A 9518-nucleotide genomic window follows, 5' to 3' on the forward strand; every position below is an offset into this window, starting at 1 on the left:
GTAATGCCCTGCCGATTGCAGTCACTGCCGATCCTCTGATAAATTACAGTAAAGGTATGTAATTTTAGTTAACCTTCTGTGTGGACAATTTAATTCTTACTTTACTTTTATCTTTTTTTGCTGCTTAGGCACGCTGCAATTAAGGCTGATTTGATTCTTGCAGGTTGTTAAAATATGACCATGTTTAGTTCAGATGGTTGTGACCATTTTTGCTTGTGTTTTTTTCTCTTTTTCAGTGATGTTTTTGCTCGGTTCCACGTGCCCCACTACTTTTTTTTCGACAGGTCATACTGCTGGCCTGTTCTGGGATATGGGGAGGGGGGGGGGGGGGTGTTTTGGGGTTACTTTTTCTGGGTGTTTGCTGGGATTTCATCGTTTGGCGATGAATAGTTTGTTCTTCGTGTTCCATTATTTTCCATTTACTCAAGTCAGACTAATTATAGTGGACTTGCTGTATCTTATGTCCGAAAAGGCGTTTGATAGAGTAGAGTGGGAATACCTATGTGATACACTGGAGAGGTTTTGGCTGGGAGGGGAATTTCTGAAATGGATTAGGATACTCTACTAGGATACTCTCTACAACTCTCCACAGGCCTGCGTTATAATGCCACACAGTCATCGCCTTTCCCACTGTGCAGGGGGACGAGACAGGGCTGCCCCCTGTCTCCGATGCTCTTCGCACTGGCACTTGAGCCCCTGGCCAAGGTATTTAGGCAACACAAAGGCGTGCATGGGATGACAGTGGGGGGGACAGTTCATAAAATAGCACTTTATGCTGATGACATTCTGTTTCTGACAAAACTGACATATCAATATTAACTATTCTCTCTATTATTCAGGAGTTCAGCTCCTTCTCAGGCTACAAGGTCAACTATGGCAAATCTGAGGCCATGCCATTGGGGAGTCCAGCTGATTTGTCTTTATATACCAACTGTCCCTTCAAACTGTCTCGCAAAGGCTTCACTTACCTTGGGATAAAAGTTTCACCAAAATTGACGGAGCCATGGAAGCTTAACTTCTCTCCCATAGCAACTAAAATAAAGAAGGACTTAGATAGATGGCATGATATTCCCTTATCTCTTATGGGGCGCATTAGTTTCATCAAAATGAATGTACTCCCCAGGTTATTATATCCCTTACAAATGCTACCCTTATGGATCTCCAAGAAGGTTGCTCTTGATATCGAGAGAGCATTCTCTAGATTCATATGGCACGGCAAGAGACCCAGACTGAAAATGAAAACACTACAGCTGCCCTCCGACAGGGGAGGCTTGGGCCTGCCGAACATAATCCTTTACAACTGGGCATGTCACACTCGCTTCCTGTGGGAATGGTTACATGCTCATTTTGAGTCCAAGCCCTGTCTAGTAGTGATGTGTGTTCAAAATGAACTAATCTTTTATATGACTTGGGAGTAATGTGTCATCTCAGTGAGTGATTCGTTCATTTTCATGCAGTACCTTCCTTCGCCACATGGCAGACAGCTGCATAAGCTCAGTCAGCAGGACAGGAAACAGAAATGATTAGTTCATGATTCACTCAACCGAGTGGTTCGTTCGTTCATTTTCATGCAGTACCTTCATTCGCCACACGATAGCAGGCAGCTGCTTAACCTCAGCAGGAAAGGAAACAGAAACGATTAGTTCAGGATTCACTCAACTGAGCGAGCGTCCGTCTTTAGGTCACGTGACAGCTATCTAGTCACTGTCGTGCTGTTAAACAACAATGGCAGAGAGGATACAGGACACAAGTCACTTTATTGAGGTGTGTATTTGCTTTCCTAGGGTTTCATATGGGTTGAATTGCTTATATTATGGCATTTTGTTTATTATACTTTGTCAGCTGAAGCAAACCATGTTAAGTGTTTGAGAACCGCAGTCTTTTTTACAACGCCCACAAGAGGGATACAGCGCCAACCGCTGTAAAAATGAACGAAATTACTCAAAAAAAGATTAGTTCAATTTACTGTCCGAGAGTAAAAGATCCGAGTCAGTAAGAAGAGTCGAACTTCCCATCACTACTGTCTAGATTCATGGTCCTCTCGCCATCCTCGCTATGGAGCTTGGTCATGTGTGATAAGTGATGTGTCGTTTGTGAACGATTCGTTTAATATGAACTAATCTTTTGTATGACTCGGAGTAATGAGTCGTCTCAGTGAGTGATTCGTTCATTTTCATGCAGTACCTTCCTTCGCCACATGGAAGACAGTTGCATAAACTGAGATAAATTCAGAGTTATAGCCTTCTTCCACCTGCGTAACATTATGAAAATTAGAAACATTCTGTCCTTACAGGATGCTGAAAAACTAGTTTGTGCTTTTGTTCCATCTAGATTAGATTACTGTAACTCCTTATTATCAGGATGTTCCAGCAAGTCTGTTAGAACCCTTCAGTTAATTCAAAATGCTGCAGCACGAGTTCTGACAGTAACTAGAAAGAGAGACCATATAACTCCAGTGTTAGCTTCTCTACACTGGCTCCCCGTACAGTTTAAAATTCAATTTAAAATCCTCCTCCTCACATACAAAGGACTTAATGGTCAGGCCCCTTCATACCTGAAAGACCTAGTCTTACCTTATCACCCTAACAGACCACTAAGGTCACAAAATACAGGTTTACTTGTGGTTCCCAGAGTCTGTAAGAGCAGAATGGACGGCAGAGCATTCAGTTACTAGGCTCCTCCTCTTCTGTGGAACCAGCTCCCAATGACAGTTCAGGAGGCGAAGCCTCTCACACTTGCACACTCACTCTCTCACACTCAGGGTATGAATATGACTTTGTATATGTCATTAACCTTGTTCTTTCTCTCCTGAGTTTGTGTCTTTCCTTCCTTTCCCCTCTCTCTCTCTCTCTCTCTCTCTCTCTGTGTGTCCTCATCTTGCAGGTTGCAGGATCCAGATCCAGTTTCAAGGCTAATATTATTATTATCATACATATCATCACCATTATTATTATGCTATAATTAAAGTCAGTGTCAGTATATGTCATCATAGTTGTATAAACATGTCATCACGGAATCTAACTGTCCTGTATAAACTTGATAAAGTTATAAGTTTGTTGTTGTAGTTGTTGTTAACAAAACGCCAGCAAATGCCATGACTTCTGGTCACCTGTTGAAGTCCTCAGTTTCAGTTCGTCTCAGGGAATGAGATGTTCACAATATCTGGACCAGTGTAATGGGGGGGTCTCACCATCATCTCACTCTGATGACCTGAAATGACGGATTATGTATTGGCATGCTTCTTCTGGATCCGTGAAGAGCCTCTCTGACCCATTGTGTGTCACCTGTAGCTTAACAGGATACAGGAGTCAAAATTTGACTTGTGCACTCAAGGCGACTTACAAGGGAATAGAGTACAACCTGCCAGGGGTGGAGTTGAACTTGTGACCATGAAGTCTTTTGCACACAGGGTACCGGTCTTAACCACTGAGCCACTCCACCCACTTGAACTAATCTTTTTTGAGTCTAGCCACTTGGTAAATTCCCAAATTTTCGTTCGTATTGTTTTATTGAAATGGATTTTTAAACCTAAAATCTGCGAGAGCCACTAGTGAGTGCATCCTACTCGCTCATTGCTCCAGCCCTCTTCATCCAACTTTATTTGAATGTAACAGGAACATGTTCAATGTACAATGAGAGACCACAGTTTTTCATCATTTTACAACTTTATTTTGCTGACAATGGAAGGACTTTTACCTGGTATATTTAAGTTTTAGGGCCAAATAAAAGGCATAAAGTTCTTGACTCCTCAATGTTTGAAGGTCTTAAGGACTTATGTGGCTCTTAAGGTTGATATGAATCAACCTTCTGCCATTACTACTGGACTTTACCGGAATTCATACTCTTCAGCACAACTGTGGAGGATGATTTTATTGTAACTGTGGTACACCATAAGAAATGATTCCATGACTGATATTACAACTGATATCCAACATGTAGCAGTCCTGCTACATACTCAGCATGCAGAAGTCCTACTGCATCTGTTTCTATATTTACCCCTCTCAGAGGGTGAGGCTTCTAAACTCTTAAATGCAGCTGTCCTACTACATGCTCACTGGACCCCATCCCAACCAACCTCCTGCAATCTATAGCTCCTATAGTCACAGCAGCAATCACACATGTGACCAATGCTTCACTGACATCAGGTACATTTCCTACTGCATTCAAACATGCTCAGGTTTCACCACTGTTAAAAAAACCTTCCCTCACTCCCACTCAGGTGGAAAACTATTGGCCTGTCTCTCTCCCATTCCTCTCTAAGACATCATTGAAAAGGCAATGTTCAAGCAGGTCACTGAGTTCCCCACTCCACTGAAACAGCTCTGTTGTCAGAAGCCTTAAAAGACGCCAGAGCGGTAACTAAGTCCTCAGTACTCAAATCTGCTCGACGTATCAGCAGCATTTGACACGGTTAATCACCATATCCTATTGTCCATACTCTCAAAAATAGGTGTAGTGGTATGAGGCACCACTGATTTAGTTTGTTTGACTGCAACCCGGCCCCTCTGACTTATTAGCCAATCACTGCGCTTACCGAGAGGAGAAAAGTAGGCTGTGTCCCTCCTCCTGATCTCTCGCTTCCGGGTCGTTGTATGTGCCGCTAGCATCCGAGCACAGGTAAGCACATATGGCCGTGCTGTGTTGTGTATATTCGTCCGTGTTTCATTCAATTAAAACTGTCGTTCCCTAATAGATCCGGCGTCTTCACTGCGGTCGAGCCGATCAGTCGGGGCGGTGTTTATTGCCGCAACCAGAGCATTGGTGAGTGATGACATGCTTCTGTTGTTTGCTGCTATAGCCAGGGGCTAAGCTCCTCTTCCGCTCCTCTCCCTCTAACAGTCTGCTGGTTGTGTGCTGCATGGTGGCTGTCTTCCCTGCCACGCCTGATTTCTTCATCCCTCTCCCTCTTTGGACGGGATGCCAATGCACCCGGACTTATAACTGGAACTTTAAAGCTAACGCTAGCGCTAAAGCTAACGCTAGCGCTAAGTACAATCTGGCAAGGTTTGGTTTAATTGTTTACTTATTTACTCTTTGTTTAATGGTTGAATTTATGTTGTTAATATGATCAATTTGATTTCAAACTGTTAAACTGGTTAATTGTTGAGTTGATATCTCTGGCCAGAGACTCTTTTGTTTCTTGTGTTTGGTTGATTTATTAATATAATTTAACATTTCTCAGTTTATCAATCGATCATTTATATTTGGTTCCTTAAATTTGAGCCCGTATAATTGTGTTTTCCTCTCCCCTTAGTGCTGAAGGCCGACGGTGGTGGTGGTGGTTCTCCTGGGTGGTGGTGGTCCTGTGTGCTGTGTGATCCCTTTTTAAGATTTTCTTTGTTTACACGTCACCTTTTGCTGTGTGTGTGGGGTGTCCTCCTTTTCCTTTTGGATGTCACTTCCCCTACCAAACCCCTCCTCCAGCCGGTAAGCCTCAGACTACACCCCCCTTTTAGTTGGGCTCTTTTCTTTTTTTGTGTTACAGTGCCAATCTCATGATTGTTTTAAGAATAAAATTGTTAGACATGATCGTTGAACTCCGTCTCATTCCCTCCCTGAGTAAACGAACCTGAGTGTCTTTTTGTCTGAAGGTACTAGTTGACCTTTACTACTGGTCCTTGGGCCATAACCCAAGGTGGCGTTGTCGGTATTTGGAGTAATAATAGTATTTAATAGTAATAACCCTCGTGTCGCCACATAGGCATCACAGGAAAATCACACTCCTGGTTTGAATCCTACCTCACTGGGTGATCGTTCAATGTGTCCTGGCTCGGTCACACATCTGCACCACACAGCCTTGCCACAGGGGTGCACCAAGGCTCTGTGCTGGGGCCTCTCCTCTTTGCCATGTTCACCACCTCAATGGGCCAGATCATCCACTGACATGGCTTCTCATATCACTGCTATGCTGATGATGATGATACCCAGCTGTATCTGTCATTCCTACGTGACGACCACACGGTCTCAGCATGAATCTCAGATTGTCTCTCTGACATATCTGCATGGATGAAAGCCAATCACCTCCAGCTAAACCCCTCCAAAACTGAACTGCTGCTCTTCCCTGCCAAGCCAACCATACATAATAACAACTGAATTAATATCCACTCGCTATCTCTGGCTTCTTCCAAGACAGCAAGAAACTTGGGTGTCACGATTGCACTATTCAATATAAGAAAAATAAGAGTGTACCTAACTCAAAAGGCTACCCAGCTCCTACTACAGGCTTTATTCGTCTCCCGCCTTGACTATAGCAACGCCCTAATAACAGGCCTCCTGACCTGTGCTGTGAAGCCACTTCAGATTGTCCAGAACATGGCGGCGAGCCTGGTCTTCAATAAGCCTAAAAGGGCACATGTCACCCCTCTGTTCATTGAGGTCCACTGGCTACCCTTGGCTGCCCGCATCAAATTCAAATTACTGATGTTAGCCTACAAAGTGCTTCATGGGTCTGCTCCAACAAATTTAATTGCTCTACTAAATGCTTATGTTACCCCCCGACTGCTCCGTTCATCGAAGGATTGTCATCTGGTGGTGCCAACACACCACACAAGACAATCCAGACTTGTTTCATGTGTTGTTCCACGCTCGTGGAATGACCTACCAAGCGCTACCAGAACAGGGGATGTCCCTGTCTATCTTCAAGAAGCTCTTGAAAACCCAGCTCATCCAAGAACATCTCCTGTGCACTTACCTTAGCCCCTCCCCTCTCCCCTGCATCTCCTTCTCCAACATTGTTTTTCTCATTTTAAAACTATGAAATCCTCACAGTCAGATTCTCTGTCATATGAAAGAAACATCATCACAAACACTGAGGTGTAACAGTGTGTGACTCCCTCTAGTGGATGTAGTGTTTTTGTACAGAGTTGTGGTGTTTCCTGTCACTGTGGGCTTCACAGCACAGTAGTAAACAGCAGAGTCTGTCACTGCAGCTGAGGAGATGATCATACTGATCATGTTTTGCTCCACTTTAATCTTCAGTCCAGGTGTTGGAGATAATATGTTTCCTGAAGCAGAGTGTGAGATGAGAAACTCTGGTGGTTTTCCTGGATGTTGTCGATACCAGAAGAAATAATCACTTGTTGACAGTTTGGGATATTTGTAGGACAGAGAGACAGACGTGTGTTCTGAAGTGACCTCTTCAGTCTTGACTGGAGTCAGTTCTTCACAGTTGATGCCTGAAGGAGAAAATAATGATGTCAAAGACAATTCACATTCAGATGTTTTTGGAATAAAACTTTTTGTGTCATATAATGTAACAAACCTGTTAGAGTGTTAAGAAGCAGCAGAGAAAATACAGAGTGATGCAGTGACAGCATGTTGAATAAAGGTCATGTTAATGGTTTGTATCTTGAACTCTGCTGAATATGGAAGCTCCTCTCTCCTCTATAGTTCAGTAACAACTCAGCTCCTCCCTGAATCTCTGCGTCTCCTCTTAGATCTTTATTTTCTCTTCTCTGTTACACTTCCTCCTGCTTCACACTGACTGCAGCATTTAGTTCAAGCTGAAGGTGGACCGTCTTTATTCTGTTTTTGGAATAATTGTGTTCTTGGACATTCGACATAAAACAGAGTCATCAGGAAACATGTGCATCTAAACATCAGGACACACAGCTGTCAAATCAATAAAGTATAAACTAAATCAAAGTGGGCCCAGTATGGATCCTTGTGGGACACCATGTTGTCTTTGGTTTGTTTTTTGAGACAAAGTTTTATTAGAATGTACAGAAAAGTAGCAGAGATTTATAGATTCATAGTTTTATTTTGTACTAACACAGAAACATGTGATTCTGCATCAGAGTCAGTTGTCTTAGTGTTGAACATGTCGTCACTTTCAAATACATAATGATGAAGAAACATGTGTAAAACTGACCATCAAGAGTTTGGAATAATTGTATTTTTTTTCTACAATTTCTACAAAAAAACACATCAGTGGAAACAGAATGGACCTGACTGATAGTTATGTAATGTGGTTGCTGATCTTTCAACCTATGACTTGACTTTCAAACTGGGTTTGTCACTGATGTGGATTTGCTGCTCATGTGACTCCGCCCACTGAGTTTCATGAGCACCTGTAACCACAGAATCCACTGATATGAAGGTGTGGTTTGAATCCCACTTCCCTGGTGTTTGAAGAACAGTCAGATGTCTGGGCTCAGGTTTGTGTACAGCCTCTTCTACACTTTGTCTCACTGTGTTTCTAGAGCACAGTAGTAGAGAGCTGAGTCTGCCAGGGTCAGTGTGCTGATGGTCAGTTCAGTTGATGATGTGGTGGTATTGGATGTGTATCGACCTGAAATAATTTTTTCACCTTGATCGGCCCTTCCTCCTTTCCAGAGAATAAATTGAGGAGCCTGAAGGTCAGAGTGATGTTTGTACCAGTAATGATAAACAGATGATGACGTTGTCTCATATTTACAACTGAGTGTAACAGATTCTCCTTCTCTTCCAATGACTTCAGGTATTGGAGCAAAGATTTTGTCTCCAGCTGCTCGTCCTGGAAAAAGTGGAGAAAATGAAGCTTTAGACCAACATTGTCCACAAGTGTCCCTCAGTGGACACAAACAGCTCAGCTAGAAACATGGGGACATAACTAGGTTGTTCAGGACGTCATGACAAAGATGATTGTGTGATTTCTGAAATGTAGAAGAAGATGATGTTAAAGCAGCAGGTGAAGTGAGACAGTGATTTGTTGTCAAACTCACCTATGAAGTGAGATAAAGACAGAAAGAGGTAAAACATCATGTCTTTGGAGATGTTGAAGCCAAACAGAAAACCGATGAACAATGTTCTTCCTCTCTGCTGCACACACCTTCTCCTCAACATCAAGCTGATTCTGCTTTTACTTCCTGTGGAGACACAAACTGTCTCATTGGCTGAGTCGGCTTTCAGAGGGCGGGGCCATCTGATCAATTTCTTAGAGATTCTTTCTTCTAAAGTTCAGGTTCAAGTTAAAAAGAATCTGAACTGGAACATAAGAAACCACTGAGGGGTAACAGTGTGTGACTCCCTCTAGTGGATGTTGTGTTTTTGTACAAAGTTGTGGTGTTTCCTGTCACTGTGGGCCTCACAGCACAGTAGTAAACAGCAGAGTCTGTCACTGCAGCTGAGGAGATGATCATACTGATCATGTTTTGCTCCACTTTAATCTTCAGTCCAGGTGTTGGAGATAATATGTTTCCTGTTCCTAAATTAAACACGAGGAACTCTGGTGGTTTTCCTGGATATTGTCGATACCAGTAGAAACTATCACTTGTTGACAGTTTGGGATATTTGTAGGACAGAGAGACAGACGTGTGTAGAACCTGATAATGTAATAAATCAAGACAATTCACATTCACATGTTATTGGAATGAAAACTTTTTGTGTCTTGTGTAATGTAACAAACCTGTTGGAGTGTTAAGAAGCAGCAGAGAAAATACAGAGTGATGCAGTGACAGCATGTTGAATAAAGGTCATGTTATTGGTTTGTATCTTGAATTCTGTTTTTGGAATAATTGTGTTTTTGGACATTTTCTACA

The 9518-nt window shown here is 42.7% G+C and overlaps 1 long non-coding RNA gene across 1 annotated transcript in view; it reads left to right on the forward strand.

Annotated features, from left to right (window-relative positions):
- The window catches only part of LOC131447927 (uncharacterized), an 11961-nt gene extending 6496 nt beyond the window's left edge, over positions 1–5465 (forward strand). Inside the window, exon 3 of the long non-coding RNA XR_009234104.1 lies at positions 5255–5465. This is a non-coding gene — a long non-coding RNA (uncharacterized LOC131447927). The remainder of the gene's footprint in view (positions 1–5254) is intronic.
- The last annotated feature ends 4053 nt before the right edge of the window (positions 5466–9518 follow it).

This window comes from Solea solea, chromosome 1 (assembly GCF_958295425.1).
Source record: "Solea solea chromosome 1, fSolSol10.1, whole genome shotgun sequence".
NCBI lineage: Eukaryota > Metazoa > Chordata > Actinopteri > Pleuronectiformes > Soleidae > Solea > Solea solea.